Source organism: Muntiacus reevesi, chromosome 1 (genome assembly GCF_963930625.1).
Source record: "Muntiacus reevesi chromosome 1, mMunRee1.1, whole genome shotgun sequence".
Taxonomy (NCBI): Eukaryota; Metazoa; Chordata; class Mammalia; order Artiodactyla; family Cervidae; genus Muntiacus; species Muntiacus reevesi.
Genome location: NC_089249.1, coordinates 75854812 through 75874925, shown reverse-complemented (window position 1 = coordinate 75874925; position 20114 = coordinate 75854812). Strand labels below are relative to the sequence as shown.

The 20114-nt window shown below is 44.5% G+C and overlaps 1 long non-coding RNA gene across 1 annotated transcript in view; it reads left to right on the top strand.

Annotated features, from left to right (window-relative positions):
• LOC136144027 (uncharacterized) overlaps window positions 1-20114 on the top strand; it is a 123260-nt gene that overhangs the window by 86337 nt on the left and 16809 nt on the right. The gene's annotated exons all lie outside the window — the stretch shown is intronic.

Sequence of the window (20114 nt, the reverse complement as noted above, 5' to 3'; positions counted from 1 at the left end):
CCCCTCCATGATAGCAGGAGCAGGGCTGGCAGAGGATGAAAGAGAAGTGGTGGGTGTGATGCAGATAAGAGCCTATCAGAGACTGTGGGGTCTGGCTTTGCCCTGTGTGTAGGGAGGATAACTAGTACTAGTGACAAGTAAGAAAATCTGAAGAGTGCAAGAACAGATATATGCTAATATTTGTACTGGGCATGTGAGAACGCGACACTTTTCACAGCAACCTTTAGTTTCTTTTGTTAATGTCTTCTTACTTGGGCAACTGATAGCTGAAGTTCACAGAAAATCAAAAAGGATATTTATCTCATTAAGTGGTATAAAGAAGAAGATATCTTGCCCATCCTGGGTGTAATAATGTAATTTCTGTGCTGGACCATAGATTGATATTAGTGACCAAGGCTGCCTGGGCTGAGCTGTTAGCCAGGGGAAACTAGTAAAAGGATTATAGTGAGGGTAGGGGTAAGGAGTGTGGGATCACCAAACTAGCATGATCACAGGAATGGGGCGCCTTGCCAATACAGTACAGGTATAACATAAAGTGGAGTTGTTTATATATTTATTCTGCAATAGTTTATTGAGATCCTATTGTAGGTTCTGGGGATAATAAGAAATATCTTTATGACTTATTCTAGCCTTGTGATCTGACATCCAGAACTAACTTGGTAGCCCCACCCTTGGGGTGGGGAAGAGCCCAAGAACTCGTAGGAGTGAAGGCTTTCCTGCTCGCTTGCTGCTCCTTCTAACTGTTTCCTCTGCAGCTGCATAGGCTGGCAGGCAGCCTGAGATGGAGCCCTTCTCAGAAGACCCCCAACTCTGCTGGGCCGCCAGGCTCCTGGGACTCACCAGCCTTCTCCTCGGTAAGTCGCCCGGGCTCTTTGTGATGGGGGGCAAGATACAGGGACCCCTTCCTCTCTGATGTCTTAAGTTGTGTTGAGGCTGGGACCCCTGATTGGAGGCAGCCTTGTCTAGCATAAGGGATCCATTACTAGGGAGGTGAGGTCACTACTGTTCCAATAACAGGGAAGCCAAGGAAGCCTGGAGCTCCATGTGGAGAAGAATAGAGAGAGATACAGAAGCAGCTCCTGGGGACCAAAGGAGTATTCCCCAAAGGAACAAGGTACCCCTGACCTGACAGAGGGATGTAACAGCCTCTGCAACCGTCTCATGGAAAAAGGGCAGACCTACAACCCTGTATCTAAACTGGAGGAAGCAACTGGAGTCTAGTTTTCTTGGGCCAATGCAGGATGTTGAATACAGTAAAATGTAATTTTGTAAAAGGAAGAGCGGCCTCCAAAATTTAAGGGTGTCTGTATAGCCACATGTTGTAAAAGAATGAAGAAACCATGGAAGGAACAGTAAACTGCTAAGTGGGTTCCAGCAGGGGGTGAACTTGGAGAAGAAAGAAAGGAGGGTGAAGCAGAGAGGACTGGTAATTAAGCAAAAAGGGAACTTAAAGAACGACGGTCATGAGAAAGCTGTATATCTCATTTATTTATTTTTAGCTTTCTATTTATTTTTTACATTGAAGGATAGTGGCTTTACAGTATTTTGTTGTTTCTTGTCAAACATCAAGATGAATTAGCCATAGATATCCATATATATCCTCCCTCTTGAAACTCCCTCCCATCTCCCTCCCCATCCTCCCTTCTAGGTTGATACGGAGCCCCTGTTTGAGTTTCCTGAGACATACAGCTGATTCCCCTTGTACATCTATATTACATGTGGCAACGTAAGTTTCCACGTTGCTCTGTCCATGCATCTCATCCTCCGCTCCCCTCTTCCCATGTCTATAAGTCTGTTCTTTGTGTCTGTTTCTCCATTGCTGCCCTGCAAATAAATTCTTTGGTACCATCTTTCTAGATTCCGTATATATGCGTTAGTATACGGTATTTATCTTTCTCTTTCTTACTTACTTCATTCTGTATAGTAGGCTCTGTGTTCATCCACCTCTTTAGAACTGACTGAAATGCATTCCCTTTTATGGCGGAGTAATGTTCTATAAAGTATATGTATGAAAACTTCTTTATCCACTCATCTGTTGATGGACATCTAGGTTGCTTCCGTGTTCTAGCTGTTGTAAATAGTGCTTCAATGAACAAGGGGATACATGTGTCTTTTTCAATTTTGGTTTCCTCATGGTATATGCCTAGGAGTGGGATTGCTGCATCAAATAGTGGTTTTATTCATAGTTTTTAAAGGAATCTCCATACTGTCTTCCTTAGTGGCAGTATCAATTTACATTCCCGCCAGCAGTGCACGTGTTTCCTTTTCTCTACACCCTCTCCAGCATTTATTGTTTGTAGACTTTTTGATGATGGCCATTCTGACCAGGGTGAGGTGATATCTCATTGTAGTTTGATTTGCATTTCTCTAGTAATGAGTGATGTTGAGCATCTTTTCAGGTGTTTGATAGCCATTTGAATGTCTTCTTTCGAGAAATATCCATTTAGGTCTTTTCCCCATTTTTTGATTAGATTGTTTGTTTTTCTGGTATTGAGTTGTATGAACTGCTTGTATATTTTGGAAATTAATCCTTTGTCAGTTGTTTCATTTGCTATTATTTTCTCCCATTCTGAGTGCTGTCTTTTCACTTTGATTATAGTTTCCTTTTCTGTGCAAATCTTTTAAATTTAATCAGGTCCCCCTTGTTTACTTTTGTTTTACTTCCATTACTCCAGGAGATGTGTCATAGAGGATCTTGCTTTGATTTATGTCATTGAGTGTTCTTCTATGTTTTCCTTTAAGAGTTTTATAGTTTCTGATCTTAAATTTAGGTCTGTAATCCATTTTGATTTTATCTTTGTGTATGGTGTTAGGAAGTGTTCTAATTTCATTCTTTTACATGTAATTGTCTAGTTTTCCCAGCACCACTTGTTAAAGAGACTATCTTTGCCGCGTTATATATTCTTGCCTCCTTTGTTAAAAATAAGGTACCCATAGGTGCCTGGATTTATTTCTGGGCTATCTTGTTCCCTTAGTCTATATTTCTGTTTTTATGCCAATACCATACTCTCTTGATTACTGTAGCTTTGTAGTATAATCTGAAGTCCAGGGGGTTGATTCCTCCAGCTCCATTCTTCTTTCTCAAGACTGCTTTAGCTATTTGGGGTCTTTTGTGCTTCCACATGAATTGCAAAATTTTTTATTCTAGTTATGTGAGAAATGCCACTGGTGATTTGATAGGGATCACATTGAATCTGCAGATTACATTCAGTAGTATAGTCATTTTCACAATATTGATTCTTCCTACCTAGTAACATGGAATATCTCTCCATCTGTTTATGTCATTTTTGATTTCTTTCATCAGTCTCTTATAATTTTCTGTATATAGTTCTTTTGTCTCCTTCAGTAAGTTTATTCCTAGATATTTTATGCTTTTTGTTGCAATGGTGAATGGGATTAATTCCTTAATTTCTCATTCTGATTTTTTCATTGTTAGTATACAGGCATGCAAGTGATTTCTGTGTACTGATTTTGTACCCTGTGACTTTGCTAAATTCACTGATTAGTTCTAGAAATTTTCTGATACTACCTTTCGGGTTTTCTATGTACAGTATCATGTCACCTACAAACAGTGGGACCTTTACTTCTTTTCCAATCTGTATGCTTTTTGTTTCTTTTTCTTCTCTGATTGTTTTAGTTAAGACTTTCAAAACTATGTTGAATAATAGTGCAGAAAATGGACACCCCTGTCTTGTTCCTGATTTTAGGAGGAATGCTTTCAGTTTTTCAATATTGAGAATAATTTTTGTTGTGGACTTATCATACATGGCCTTTACTATGTTGAGGAAGGTTCCTTCTATGCCCCTTTTTGACAAGTATTAATCATAAATGGGTGCTAAATTTTGTCAAAGTCTTTTTTTGCATCTGTTGAGATTATCATATGGCTTTTATCTTTCAATATGTTAATATGATGTATCAGATTGATTGATTTACATTTATTGAAGAATTCTTGCATCCCTGGTATAAACCCACCTTGATTATGGTGTATGAGCTTTTTAATGTGTTGTTGACTTCTGTTTGCTAAAATTTTGTTGATGATCTTTACATCTATGTTCACCAGTGATATTGGCCTATAGTTTTCTTTTTTGTGTGCTGTCTTTGTCTGATTTTGATATCGGGGTGATGGTGGCCTCATAGAATGAGTTTGGAAGTGTTCCTTCCTCTGCAAGTTTTTGAAAGAGTTTTAGAAGGATCGGCATTAGCTCTTCTCTAAATGTTTGATAGAATTCTGTGACGCCATCTTTTACTGGCTTTCATTTTTTGGGAAAATTTTGATTACAGCTTCTATTTCAGTGCTTGAAATTGTGTTGTTCGTAATTCCTATTTCTTCTTGGTTCAGTCTTCAAGATTGAGTTTTTCTAAGAATCTGTCCATTTCTTCCAGTTTATCCATTTTATTGCCATATGCTTGTTCATAATAGTCTCTTATTATAATCCTATGAATTTCTGCTTTGTTTTAACCTCTTCTTTTTAATCTCTAATTTTTTTTATTTGAATCTTCTCTCTTTTTTCTTGATGAGTCTGGTTAAATGTTTGTCAATTTTGCTTATCTTCTCAAAGAGCCAGCTTTTAGTTTTATTCATCTTTACTATTATTTCTTTCATTTCTTCTTCATTTATTTCCCCTTTGATCTTTATGATTTCTTTCCTTCTGCTAATGTTGGGATTTTTGGTTCTTTTTCAGTTGTTTTAGGTGTAAAGTTAGGTTTTCTATTCAATGATTTTCTTGTTTCTTGAGATAGAATTGTATTGCTATGAACTTCCCTCTTGGAACAGCTTTTGATGCATTCCATAGGTCTTGAGTTTTCGTGTTTTCATCGTCATTTGTTACTAAGAATTTTTTTATTTAACAAATGAAAGTTACAAAATTAGGAAAATAATCATATAAGTAATGGAATATACACCCCTAAGCAAAATCAAAATGGTCAAACAAAAATAAAGTACAATAGGTTGACCTGGTGAACAAAGGAAACAAAAAATGATAACTACCAGTTAAGAACACAACTAACTGAAGCAGACGCTGAAAAGAAAAAACAAAAACAAACAAACAAAAAAAACATGCTAAAGCAAGGTGCCCCTGATTTCATTTGTGAAACCTCGTTGGCTCCACCCTGATGCATGACTCAGCAGTATTGCCTTGCTTCCATGGCTGCTTGACTTTCTTCCACAGGCATTTCCCACCACAGCCTGCTGCCTCATGTCCCCTAGGTCTGCCTCTCTGCAGTCAGCAGCAGCCCTCGCCCTGGGATTGCTCCAAAATCCATGCACTCCAGCTCCCAGACACTGTGCCTTCTAGGGGAACTGTGTCCTTGTCTGCGGTATGACTGCGGCAAGGACTGTCTGATTCTCCTTCCATTTAGTTGCCACAGATCAGCTGTTTCACTCTTAGCCTTAAATGTTTCTCCTCTGATCCAGGAAATTGCCCTGATATGGGGACAGACCCCTGCTTCATTTCCCCCAACCGCTCAGGGCAGGTCCAGTCCTACTAACTCTTTTCCCCCCTAGTTCCTTTATCCTACCGAGTTTTTCATGCTTCCATATATTCTTTCCCAGTGGTCAGGTATTCCTGTCTGCTCTCAGGTGGTGTTCTGCAAGCACTTCTGTGTCTGAAGGTGTATTCCTGATGTATCCGTGGGGGGAGATGTACTCTGCATCTGCCTACTCCTCAACCATCTTGTTCTCTGTATATCTCATTTAGAACTTCATCACAGATTATGTGTCTATAATGAAATTAAATAAGAACTGATGAGAAATAATAAGACCCAGTGAAGTAGCAATTCTGAAGAACAATTGGAAAGCTTTTATTGTTTTAATTTTTGGGTTTAGTATCCCAGTCATTATATGAACTTGTCAGAGTTATATAAAATTCAGTGGATTAGAGAGTAATTGAAAACATTCATTCTAAGTTGCTTCAGTTGTATCTGAGTCTTTGTGACCCTACAGACTATAGCCCTCCAGGCTTCTCTGTCCATGAGCTTCTCTAGGCAAGAATACTGGAGTGGACTGCCATTCCCTCATCCAGGGGATCTTCCCGACCCAGGGATCGAACTCATGTCTCTTAAGTCTCCTGCATTGGCAGGCCAGTTCTTTACCACCAATACTACCAGAAAGCATTTGTAAACAGATATCTTGAGATAACAATGAACTTTGCACGACATTACATCCCATTTAACTATGTAACTTTGTGTCAACAACAAAATGTAAGCTTTCTCTTATGTCAATTTTATTTCACTAGAGAGATACGTTAGAGTTGTTTTGTTTTCCCTATAGTTCCTGGGGCTCAGAGATTATATAAGAAAGACAGACAAGACATGAAGAGAGAGTAGAGGGAGAAAGGAAGAAAGGGAGAGAAAAGGGGGGAAGGAAGAGAGAGAGAGAGAGGCTGCTCTCTTTCTTCTTCTTCTTTCTATATTGACACTAATCTCTTCATGAGGACCCCAGATGTGGATGACATAAAAGAACAAAAATGTATGATTTAAGTTCTGGCACTCACAAGTCCAAAATCAAGGTGTCAGCAGGAATATATTCCCTCTAAAACCTGTAGGGTGTGTTACACTGCATGGATTGCCAAAATAAGATGCCACAGACTGGGTGGCTTAACAACAGAAAATTGTTTTCCCTTAGTTGTGGAGGCTATAGTCTAAGCTCAAATTTTGTGCCAACCCTGTTCTGGTGAGAGAAGGATAGGGCACTGTGTCATGGGGGCCTTGTGGCCATGGCGTCTGTGTCCTGATTTGTTTAGAGGGACTGGTAACAAAGTTTCTCCCAGCTCTTCTCAATTGACCTTCTGTGAACTGTGTGTATGGGGTCCATTCTCACACCAGGGTGTGTGCTTTACAGTGGGGCCCCAATTCTAGGGCCATGGACAAGCACTGGTCCCTGGCGTGTTAGGAACCTGGCCACAAAACAGGAGCTAAGTGGCAGGTGAGTGAGTGAAGCTTCATCTGTGTTTACAGTACCTCACCTTCACTCAAATTACTGCCAAAGGAGAACAAGCTCATGTCTTCTGCTGATTCTGTATTATGGTGAGCTGTATAATTATTTCATTACATGTCACAATGTATTGTTATAATAATAAAGCGAACAATAAATGTAATGCAATTGAATCATCCTGAAACCATCCCCCATGGAAAAATGGTCTGCCACAACACCAGTCCCTCGTGTCAATAGTTTGGCGACTGCAGCTCTACAGGGCAGCAGTCCTTTGCACCAGACCTAGTCTTGCACTAGGGTCTCATAGAGGAGTGAGGTGTGGAAAGAAGGGACAAAAGAGGAGCTCTGAGGAGCCAGACAGGATATATGGATGAGTGACTACTTTTCACTCTTGTGGACCACTTTCCCTAATGATACATGTTGTGAAGCCTGATGACCTTAAAAGATTATTAAGGTCAGTGTGAGGGTCTGTAAGAGGGTCTGTGAGTTCTGTAAAAGGAGTTGAAAGGACTGTGGTGAAGGCTTGATCTTGAGGAGATGCCTTATTAAATGAGTTGATGACTAAATGAATACAAAAATATCTGAAACACTTGTGCATATGAATGCTGGCATGAGCTCTTCTCTGCTTCCAGTGAGACCAGGAATGGGTGTTAGTGCAGCAGGAGGAAGGCAGGTTTGAGATGAGAATGTACTGATTTGGAGAGAAGATTGTGTCCCAGGCAGTCAGAGCCCCACCCAGGCGAATCTTGAGCTGTTGGAAGAAGGAGATTATTTTTCCTTTCAGGATAAAGTTATTCTGTGGCACTTTCCCTGGCCCTGTACTGTCCTATCCTGGTCCCCTAAAGGACAGAGGGTATCAGGTCCCTGGAACTTAAGTCTCAAGAGGGAAAATAAGCTCTGAGGCAATTGACCCTGAGGGGAATGTGCCAAGTGTTCATAGCTCTTCAGGAAAGTGTCTGAGGAAGTCCCATGTGATCTCTCAGGGACTCATTGGGAAGTGCTGACTTGGTGGCAGTGACGGCAGAGTTCACTAAATGCTCACTTGTTCCCTTTCATATTCTAGGCCCTGGCAGTTAGCCAGGGCCTTGTGACCAGTGCTGGCAAAAAAGCAAAAACAAAAATCACACTATTTCTGGACAGAAGCAGGGAAACTCTTGGGTGATTCTCCTGTCTCCCCTCCCTGCTGTGGGACTGGGAGCCTGTGAGGATGCTGTGAGCTCCATGGGTGCAGCTATAAGGAGGTGGCACCTCCTCCATGTGTGATAGGACTTCTCTCTCACTGTCTTTTGGGACCTGGGTGTGTGATATAAACACCTCTTGTTCTAAGACCCTGAGGTATTATAACTGTTTTTTACACAGCACAGTCTATCTGTCCTGACCACTACGCTGCCTATAAAGAACAGGAAGGAGAGCAGCCTTCATATTTGTATTAGGTGTCTATTACTGTATAAACTGTCACCCCAAAACGTAGTGCCTCAATCACCACCCAATATGGCTTCACAGTTTCCATGTGTCAGGGCTTAGGGGTAGTTCAGCTGAGTCCTCTCTGGCTCAAGGTGTCGCCAACTAACATCAAAGTCTTGATAGGGTTGCATCTGCCCTGGGGTTATCTGAGAAGGATCTGTTTCTAAGCTCACTTGTGCAATTGCTGATGGGAGGCAGTTTCTGTGCCTGTTGGGTTGAGGGCCCCAGTTCCTCCCTGGCTGTTGGCCAGAGGCTCCCTCAGTTCCTTGCCACGTGGGCCCCTCCTTATGGCAGCTAACATGGCAGGTGTATTCCTCAGTGTGAGAAAGAGAGTGAAGGAGAGAAAGAGAGTGTGTGTGTAAGGAAGACGGACGTCACAGTCTTGTGTAACCCAGTATCATGGAGTGACATCCATCTGTGTCCGTATCTATTCCTTGGAAGCAAATCACTAGGTGTGTACCATATTCCAGGGGAAGAGGTGTCAAAAGGATGTGTACAGGAGGAAGGGGATCTTTGGGAGACACTTTGGGAGCTCCTACTACAGTTTCACACTTATATGTACCTGAAAATGTGATTCAGACCATGATCTCACATAATTTACACACGTCATTAGCAGCCAAACAAGGAAAATCTGGATTAGCAAGTTTAAGTAACTTGTTCAAGGTTAGGCACCACCAGGACCAGGATTAGGTTCCAGAATTACTTCAAATTCATTGCACTTTCATTTCAAGAATCAGGAGAGTATATTCAGTGGATTTCATGAAAAAGATAAGTTCTGTTGCTTTCTCTTTTCTTCTTAACTGAGAAACCACTCACATTTTCTATCTCCAATGTCCTAGGCATCTGCAGCACAGTGGCCTGGAATTCTGGACCACATGGTTCTAAAGCTCAGGATTCTGGACTTGGTCCCATGGATGGGATACGAGGAGATTCTGTGTTGTTTCATGTGATCAAGGAGCAAGACGCTGACCCAGAGGAGGTCTCATGGGGCTTTGGCCCTGAGTCAAACTACAGAGTCCTGCTGCGGGTCCGTCGTGGGGCAGATACTCCAACCTGGGTCAGCCTCCAGGATAAGTACCAGCAGAGGGTCCAAGTGCCCAGTTTAATGTCCCTGAGGATTGAGAACCTGACCCTAGAGGACAGTGGGCAGTATCGGGCTCGAGCCAGCTTCACTGGAGGAATAGAACTTACCCAGGTTTTTCACCTCACTGTCGGTGGTAAGTGACACCTTCTCACCCCACCCTAAGACTTCCCTCCTGCTTTTGTGGTAGGAGTTTCACACAGCCTCACACAGGCTCCTTCAAGACACCAGTCTTCATATCCCATTTTCTCATTCAGAATTAGGATAAGTAGGTTTACCACAAATGAACACAGCTGATATTCAAACCAGGCATAAAATCACTTCAGTGTTGTGGAAAAGGAGAAAGAAAGTTTGGGGTAAGTGTATTTGTCATCATTTCAGGTCAGTTCAATCCCTCAGTCATGTCTGACTCTTTGCGAACCTATGCAACATGCCAGGCTTCATTATCCATCACCAACTCCCAGAGCTTGCCCAGACTGGTCCAATGAGTGGATGATGCCATCCAGCCAACTCGTCCTCTGTCTTCCCCTTCTCCCCCTGCCTTCAGTCTTTCCCAGCATCAGAGACTTTTCTGATGCTGGGAAGAGTCAGTTCTTCACATCAGGTGGTCAAAGTATTGGAGCTTCAGCTTCACCATCAGTCCGTATATTCAGGACTGATTTCCTTTACGATTGACTGGTTTGATCTCCTTGCAGTCCAATGGACTCTCGGAGTCTTCTCCAATACCACAGTTCAAAAACACCAATTCTTTGGTTCTCAGTTTTCTTTATGGTCCAACTCTCACATCCATACATGATTACTGGAAAAACCATAGCTTTGACTAGATGGACTTTGTCAGCAAAGTAACGTCTCTGCTTTTTAATATGCTGCCTAGGTTGGTCATAGCTTTTCTTCCAAGGAGCAAGTGTCTTTTAATTTCATGGCTGTGATCACCATCTGCAGTAATTTTGGAGCCCTAGAAAATGAAGTCTGTTGCTGTTTCCATTGTTTCCCCATATATTTGCCGTGAAGTGATGGTACCAGATGCCATGATCTTAGTTTTTTGTTGCCAAGTTTTAAGCCAGCTTTTTCACTCTCCTCTTTCACTTCCTCAAGAGGCTCTTTAGTTCCTCTTTTCTTTCTTCCATTAGCTTGGAGTCATCTGTACATCTGAGGTTATTGATATTTCTCCTGGTAATCTTGTTTCCAGCTTGTGCTTCATCCAACCCAGCATTTCACATGATGCACTCTGCATAGAAGTTAAATAAGCAGGGTTACAACATACAGCCTAGACATACTCCTTTCCCAATTTGGAACCTGTCTGCTGTCCCATGTCCAGTTCTAACTGTAGCTTCTTGACCTGCATACAGATTTCTCACGAGGCAGGTAAGGTGGTCTGGTATCTCCATCTCTTTAAGAATATACCACAGTTTGTTGTGATCCACACAGTCAAAGGCTTTAGTATAGTTCGCAAAGCAGATGTAGTTGTTTTTCTGGAACTCTCCTGCTTTTTCTATAATCAACAAATGTTGGGGATTTGATCTCTGGTCCCTTTTCGTTTTCTAAATCCAGCTTGAACACCTGGAAGTTCTCAGTTCAGGTACTGTTGAAGCCTATTTTGGAGAAATTTGAGTATTGCTTTGCTAGTATGTGAGATGAGGGCAATTGTGTGGCAGTTTGAAAAGTTTTTCATTGCTTTTCTTTGGGATTGGAATGAAAACTGATCTTTTCTAGTCATGTGGCTGAAGAGGAAAATTTAAAACTTATACTCAGTTAGAAATAACTTCATGCTCATTCTGCTTCTGTTAGATATTCTTGCTGGGTAAAGGTGGTACACAATAACCTAGCAATCAACTATTACCATAAGATATTACAATAAGTATGAAGTGTTCTATTCCTGCTTCTATGAGTTTCTGTTTGGAAATTTCCTGCATGTAACCCATAGCAACTCCTGTGCCCTGTTATTGCCCCAAATCCATAGCAACCAGGTAACCAATCAACCAGCGCCAACTGTAAGTATGTGTGCTGACCCTATAAGATTAAAACTCACCCTGAGCTCGGGCCCCCAGAACGTCAGAGGGTTAGCTCGTCCGGGACCACTGGCTTAATAAACCTGAGTTCTCCAGCCCTCCAAGTGTGGTGCTTGGTTTCTCGATGGTCTGACTTCTGCAACATTTCTGGAAGCCCCAGGGAGATTCCAACAACATTGGCCCCTTGAAACACTGCACCGGTGGCTTGGCTGATTTGGAGTGGAGGAACTTGGAGACAAATGAGGAGTGCCGCCACTTGGTGGTTTTCTGGGTTCTTTTTTGGACTGCCATTCTGAATCTCCATATGGCTGAGCCCTCGCCAGACTTATTGGAGGGATGGACCAACTCACCAGGCAAGACTTCTCAATAAGATAAGGCCCCAGACCCCAATCATGTCCTACCTCAGTGGGTAGAAGAGGAGATTGAGCATCTCCTTGAGCAACAGTTAGGGAAACCTGGGAACTATGGAGAACTAGGTGTTGTGATGACCTCTGTTCTGAATGTGTGTGTGAGTGAACTCCCTGGTTTGTCCTTGTTCCAGGGTGATTGTGTGACTACTCGGCCCTCATGGCTTTGGTTTCTGAGTGGGCCCTAGCCTGGGGTTCTGGAGTGACCTCATATGGCTCAGGGCAGCGTCTGTCTCTGGGGGACCCAGTCCTTCCCTGTGAGTCAGATCCTGGTCAGAGGCTTATACTACCTGCCAAAGCTAAGAGGTACCTAAGTTCCCCATGGGGACATGGCCAGGTGGGAACCTGAATGGTCTCCTCTTGGAGGGGGTATCCACACTTGTTTGTCTTCATGTCACCAACACAGGGCAGGATACACAGGGAGGGGAACAACTGGTCACTGATTTGATTTAGAAGTTGTATATGTCCAAATGGCTCTTTTGCCCTAGGACCCTCTGCCAAAATTATTTTCTTAAAATTTTGAATGCTCATTTTCCCCTTCCATCAGCTGACTCTTTGAGCCAACTTAATGAGAAATTGAGTTTTCCTCAAAAAACTTATCTCTGTTTTCAGGCAGTTCTGTACCTCCCTTTCTCTTGGTCCCTTGAGACAGTCCATGTAGAGGGGCACACTCTGACGTGCTCCTGCATACTTTTGGATTCTCATTATGAGGCTGCCTTCCTCTTTCACCTTTTCCTTATAATTCCCTGATTCCCCAAGTGTTTTGGGCCCTTTACCTAGGCAAGGAGTATGCATACTGCTCTCTCCACTTGCTCAGTGCCTTTGAGAGGGTCAATCACCCCAGGCCCCCTCCGGAGCCCGACCTGAAATTATTCCTCTGTGAATCCCATTACAAGAGATTGCCTCCTTTCAGTCCTGTCTCCCTGAGGCATTTAGTGATCAGGGCCATCTTCAAGGAGAACCCCAATTGCGCTGTGTGGGAATACTGGGCTTTCCAGGAGTGGTGATGTCAGTGCTACCTGAGCTATAAGGCCCTAAGACAAGGCCCTTCCCATGTGCACCCATCTCCTTCCTGGTCAGAGAGGCAGATTACATTTGTCAATATGGGGGAGGCTACTCTAAGCCAACTGTTTTAGATTGTATGATGAAAAACTTTAGAAAAATTTCTCTGGAGACTATGGGGTAAGATGACTTCAGAAAGCTCTTCACCCTGTGTGAGTCAGAATGGTCCCCCCTTCGAGGTGGGTTGGCCTACAGAAGGTACTCTAGATCTTCCTATGGTTAGAGCTGTATACTGAGCAGTGACAGGGAATCCCGGGCACCCAGACCAGTTCCCATACATAGACTGCTGGTTGCAAATCACCAATCAGCTAACTTCTTGGGTTCAGTTCTGTGCAAACCAGCAGGGACAGTGTAGGATCTTTGAGCCAGTAGCCCAAGCTGGCTCCAAGAAAAGGCAAAGAAGGGCCAAAAAAGGTTATCCACCAAGAGGACCCTGAAGAAGAGTCCCTGGGCCTCTGCCCTACATTCCAACTGCTCTTCCAGTTCTTATTCAGCCTCCTCACCCTTTACCAGACAGCCCTCCACCATCTGTGTCTCCATCACCTCCAAATCCATAGCACCCTCTGAGCCCACGGCAACTTCACTCAGACAAATGGTCAGCTCAACAGCCCATGGCCCTGCTGATGCCTTTATGAGAGATCTGAGGCCTTCCCCAGATTAATAAGGATGGTTCTGTCGAGTTAGGATGCCCAGTCCTTTATTACCAACCCTTTACCACTACCAACCTCCTCAAATGGAAACACCACACTCCATCTTACTCAGAGAAACTGCAAGCAATGATTGGTCTTTTTCAGTCTATTTCTCACAACCACCAACCTACCTGGGACAACTGTTGCCATCTTCTCCTGACTCTCTTCAACACTGAGAAATTCTGCTGAATCCTTTCAGAGGCTCAGAGATGGATCCAAGGGCAGGCACCAGCTGGTACAGTAGATCCTGCAGCCTGGGCCCTGGGGACTACACTAGACGTTCGGCCCAACTGAAACTTCAATGCCCTGGATGGGAAGGACTCCCTTGACAAGTACTGACAAGCCCTGCTACAGGGACTGAGGGCAGGAGCCAGAAAACCAACCAATCTATCTAAGACAACAGAGGGGCACCAGAAGCACCTGGTGAATCACCAGAGGTGAATCACCCACGGAGTTCTATGAGAGACTGTGTGATGCATTCTGGGTGTACTCCGCTTTTGACCCGGAAGTGCAAGAAAACCAACACATGGTCAACTTGGCATTTGTGGCTCAGTCTTACGCTGACATCTGCCATAAGCTCCAGAAACCCAAGGGCTTCAGTGCAATGAATGCCACTCAGCTGCTGGAGGTTGCAAACAAAGTGTTTGTGAACCACTACTGAGAAGCCCAAAGGATGGCTGACAAGAGAATGAAGTAGAAGCTGTCGCTGCTGGGTGCTGCACTGGGGACTCCAGATCCGGTGAAACAGACTGTTCCCCCATGGAAAGCGGAAGTCAAGAAGAGACCACTACTGCATAGCGACCAGTGCACCTATTGCAAAGAGACTGGTCACTGGGAGAATGAGTGCTCCCATTGCCCAAGGATGTGTGAATGGTCAAAGAAGTTCAATCAGCTCAACAAAGGAAGATACCAGCCTGAGCCAGTCATCCAAGACCTTATCAGCCTGACAAGAGCAGAATTAGACTAGGAAAGACTGGGCTCCCTGACCCTGGCCTCCTTGCAGCTTCTGGTGGCAATGAAGGTAGGGGGCAATCAATGACTTTTATGTTGGACACCAGAGCTGAACACTCTGTGATAATCACACCTGTGAATCCCCTCACAGGTGGAACAGCAACTATCATCAGGGCCACAGGGGACAAGGCTGCCCACTCATTCTGCAAGGCCTGCTCATGCCAGCAACACCCCCTACTGACTCATGAATTCCTGTACTTACTGAGGTGTCCCACTCCCCTACTGGGCAGAGACTTACTGACAAAGCTTGGAGTGCAGATTACCTTTGCCCCCAGGAAGCATGCGAGCCTCATCCTGTGGAGCCAATCAGCTCTGATGATGGCTGTGACCATGCCCATGGAAGGTGAAGTTGCCTCTATTCTTCAGAGAGAGAACAGACAAATCCAACCAGCCTGCTAAAAGAGTTCCCCGCTGTCAGGGCAGAAAAGGGGCCCCCAGGTTTGGCCAAAAACGATGCATCCATCATGGAGGACATGAAGCCAAGGGCCACTCCTATCACCCGAGGCAATATCCAGTACCACAGGAGGCATGCCTGGGAATTTCAGACCACATCTAATGCCTGCATGGCAGTAAAATTTTGATTGTCAGTGTCCCTTCAACATTCTGCTCCTACAAGTTAAGAAACCTGGAAGGAATGGCTGTCTCCATATCCAGGATCTCCACACCATCAACAACACAATGATCACTATCCATCCACTAGTCCCAAACACTTACACGCTCCTGAGCCTCTTACCCATCTATGCAAGCTGGTTCACCTGTCTCGATCTCAAGGACACTTTCTTCCATCTCTGCTGTCATGGGCCAGTCATCCCTTCTTTGCCTTTGACTGGAAAGCCCCACACACCAGGAGACAGACACAGCTGACTTGGACCCGACTGCTGCAAGGCTTCAAGAATTCACCTACCCTGTTTGGTGAAGTCCTGGCTGTGGATCTTGCTGCCGTCCCCAGAGAAACTTTGAACTGCACCCTTCTCTAGTACATAGATGACCAGTTGCTAGCCAGTCAAACCAAAATGGACTGCTGGAAAGTCACCAAAGCACTGCTAGCTCTCATGTCCACCATGGGGTAGAAGATGACATGGAAAATGTTCCTATCTGCAGACAGAAGGTCAGTACCTTGGGTATGTCATCTCTAGAGGCCACTGGGCACTTGGACATGAAAGGAAACAAACCATCTGCTCAATACCTTGGCCAAGCACCAAGAAATGTTTGTGTGTTCCTTGGGTCTGCCGAATTTTGCCAGATCTGGATACTGGGTTTTTCTGAAACTGCCAAACCATTGTACGAAACCACAGCAAGGTCTGGTAAGGACCCCCTAGAGTGGGGGCCTAAACAAGAAACAGCCTTCAGGGAGATAAAAAGACTTTTGACCAGCGCTCCAGCATTAGAACTGCTAGATTTGACGTGGGACTTTAACCTCTTTATTGAGAGAAAAATCACACTGCATTGTGGATCCTCACACAGGTGGGCCATGGCAGTGCCTGGTCACATACCTGTTAAACGACTGGATCTTGTGACCACTGGATGGCCTTCATGTCTCCAGGCATTAGCTGCCGCTGTGGTCCTGGTCAGAGAAGCAGATAAGCTTACACTAGTACAAAATATAAATGTAAAGTTTCCCCATGCTGTCACTGCGCTGATGAACAGCCAAGGGCACAAGTGGCTCACCAGTACCAGGATGACTCACTATCAGGGACTACTCCATGAAATCCCATGGGTCCACCTCGAGACTGTGCAGATGCTGAATCCCACTATCTTCTGACTAAGGAGGCGGGAACCCCTGATCATAACTGTGAAGAGGTCATAGTTTATAATGAAACGGGACTACTGACAGCAGGGGGAAAGGAGATCACAAACAAAGAAGAAATCCTTCAGCTGTTAGAGGCATTTTGAAAGCCTCCCAAGTGGCAGTCATCCATTGCAAAGGCTGTCAAAGGGGAACTGATCCAGTTAGCAAAGGGAATCCATTGGCCAACCCGACAGCCAAGAAGGCAGCAACCCAACCAAGTCCCATGGTAGGCCCTGAGCCAGTTTCTAAGGTATTCTTGGCACCAAAATTGTCTCCATCCCTGAGATATACCAAGGAAGATCAATGGGTTTTAGATGAGGGAAGAACAAAAGAAAAAGAGAGCTGGTGGAGACTTGCAGACAAATGGTCTTTGTTTCCAGCAATATAGCAGTCCAGCTGCTGAAACAGCACAATGAGACAACTCACTTAAGGAAAAGTGCACTGGAAAGTTTACTGAGCTGCTCCTATTCTGTTCCTAAGCTCTCAACCCTGTGTCCCCAGATCAATGTTATGTATGTGACTTGTGCGTGAGACAATGCCAGCCAAGGACCAAGATCCAGCCCAAGAGTTTAGACACTTGGGACACTGCCCTTTGAAGATTTAGAAATTGACTTCACTGTAGTGAAGCCCTGCAAGTGTTCTAAATATTTACCTGTGGTAGTCTGCACCTACTCGGGATATGCTGAGGCCTATCCCAGGCATGCTCAATGGGCGCCCGAAGTGGCCAAAGCCCCACTAAGAGAGATAATCCCGAGGTATGGGCTACGTCTCTCCATAGGGTATGACAACGGGCCAGCCTTTGCCCCTGAGATAATCCAGACATTGTCCAAGACACTGATGGTCAAATGGAAGCTTCACAGCGCTTACAGGCCACAAAGCTCAGGGAAAGTTGAGCACATGAATCAGACCCTCAAGACTACGTTAGTTAAGCTCTGTCAGGAGACCCAGTTACCTTGGGTCGCCATGCTACCCCAGCCTTGCTCTGAGCCCAGTGCACCCTGACGTCCTCAGTATATTCTCCCTTTGAGATCTAATACGGGAGACCACCCCCAGTGATAGGGAAGCTCAAGGGTGACTCCCCAAAACTAGCTGACCTGAAGATGTCCGGACAACTCCAGGTTTGGAAAGAGTCTTGCACCATATCACTTGAGAAATCTTAGAAAGGACTCCCATTCCTTTTGGCAATTTGGTTCAGTCCTGTAAGCCAGGAGACGAGTTATGGGTTAAAGACTGGAAAGAGGAAACACTTCAGCCAATCTGGACAGGCCGTCAAACTGTCGTCCTGGTGACCCCTACTACTGTTAGTTACAGGTGTCACTCTGTGGATTCACCATGCCTGGGTGAAAATAGCAGCACCTCTAGAAGGGCAAGAGAACTGGACTGCTGAGGCTCATCTCAACAAGCCACTTTGGGTCTTCCTTCCTAGACACCCAAATCCTGCCCAAGATCTTCAACCCTGCTCAAGTCACTCCAGGGCTGGCTGGTCCACACATTGTGGAAACTTGAGGAATTTGAACAGGGACATCTGAGAGTCAGGGTTACGATGACACCCTGCCAAGTAGGGATTGGTTGCACCACTGACCTTGATGCTTTCTGTGAGTCAAACATGAGGGATTGCTTTGGCTACAATCTACCCCAATAGTAATGGGATTATTAAGTGCAATCAAATGTTTTGTATAATAGCAGTTTACATCCTGCTGAGGTACAGTGCATTAGAAAGTAAAACAACCCCACATGTACTTCATGCATTCACATGGCTAGATCAGGTCAGGGCGTCACTTGGACCGTGCTTCACTATACGCACTTCCTCTGCCAAGGAGAGGCCCAAGAAACCTGTGTTCATAACAAGGCAACCTATTCTATCTGTCAACAAGAAGGCCAATGTATTTGGTTTGACCCCCAGTTCGTCCCCTAATGAAGACTGGTTAGAGGTTCGGCACCAAGAAGGAAGGCTTCTGATTAACCAGACACAAATTACAAATTTAGAACTTCTGGTGGCGGTACACTTTGAAGTGCGTGCTGCTATTAACAGAAACCCCTGGAATACTATAAAATGTGGGGCTTATCATGGGAACAAGAGTACATGTTCAATGACACATATATGTGTGAATTAGCACCCACACACTACTCTTGCTATGGTGATTGTTGGGCTCACTGCCCTCACTGGAGCTGTGTCACATGGCCACTGTGAAAAGATAAAAGAAGATAACTCTCCTTCAGAAGGGAACTGTTAGCCCCAATTGTGCGCTAGGGATGTATAATCCTGTCAGTTTCACTATCTTCAACCCCGGGGAATCAAAATGAAGAAAAATGGTTTCAAAATTGGTTTTTATATCAATGGGAGAGGTGCTGACCCAGGAACTGTGTTGGATTTCCGAAGTGTTTCTGTTCCATTCCTGGCATCTACACACAAGCTCTTCCATTCTTTTTATAGAGAGATAGCAAGTGGCCCCCCTCCTACTTCAGTCAAAACTAAAAACCTGTTCTTAGCTCTAATCGAGACCATAGCCCAGGCATTAATGTTTATTTCTTGCTATGTGTGTGGGGTAACTAAGATGGGAGAACAGTGGCCCCAGATCCCCAGAGACCCTTCAACAGCTCAGGTGAATTTAAGAAAACCAGGGTCAGAATTTGGCATTTAAAGACTTCCATAATTGGCAAGAAGTGTCTGGCACTGTGGGGCCCAATATTCAACATTCTGGTAGGAAGAGTCACTTGTCTTGGCCAAAGATATTATAAGGCAAATACTCACACCTCTGGTTGGTGGGAAAACACAAATTATACAGAGCCTAATCCTCACCCTCTAGCAAGTTTCCTCAATTTAGCGACCAGATGGGATGACTTGTCCACTGAAGGCCCCTGGCCTGCTCCAGAAGGATTATTATGTTGGATTTGTGGGGCTAATGCATATTCAGTTTTGCTGGCCAACTGGTCAGGGGCATGCTATTGGGGACTATCCACCTCTCCATTTTCTTACTGCCCCTAGCCCAAGGTGAATCACGGGGAGTCCCAGTTTATAAAGACAAAGTACTCATTAAAAAGTGCAGATATCTACAGATTGGAAATTGGAAAGATGACAAATGGCCTCCTGAATGCACAGTCCTACACTATGGGCCAGCCAATTGGGCAGAAGATGGGTCCTGGGACTACCAAACCCCAATTTACATGCATAACAGAATTTCTGGCTCCAGGCAGTGGTTGAGATCTTTACTAATGAAATGGTCAGTTTCTTAACTTATTGGTAGAACAACAAACCAAGATGCATAATGTTATCTATCAGAATCACCTGGCTCTAGATTACTTACTGGCTACAGGGGTGGGGGGGACATCTGTGGTTAGTTCAGTCTTAGCAACTGTTGTCTACAGATAGATGATAAAGGCAAGGTCATAGAAGAAATAACCAGGAAAATGACTAAAATAGCTCATGTCCCAGTCCAGACTTGGAAGGGATGGAATCCTGGAGAGCTACTTGAGGGATAGTTTTCTTATCACGGAGGATTCAAAACTCTAGTATGAATAGTCCTCCTCTTCCTTTGGACCTGCCTCCTCTTATTGTGCCTTTTGTCACTAATCATGAGGACAGTTTCTAGCCTAGCAGAAGCTGCCGCAGATGGAGGGCACCACACATCTCCTAGCCCTGAGAGGTTATCAGCCCCTGCGCCAAGAAGATC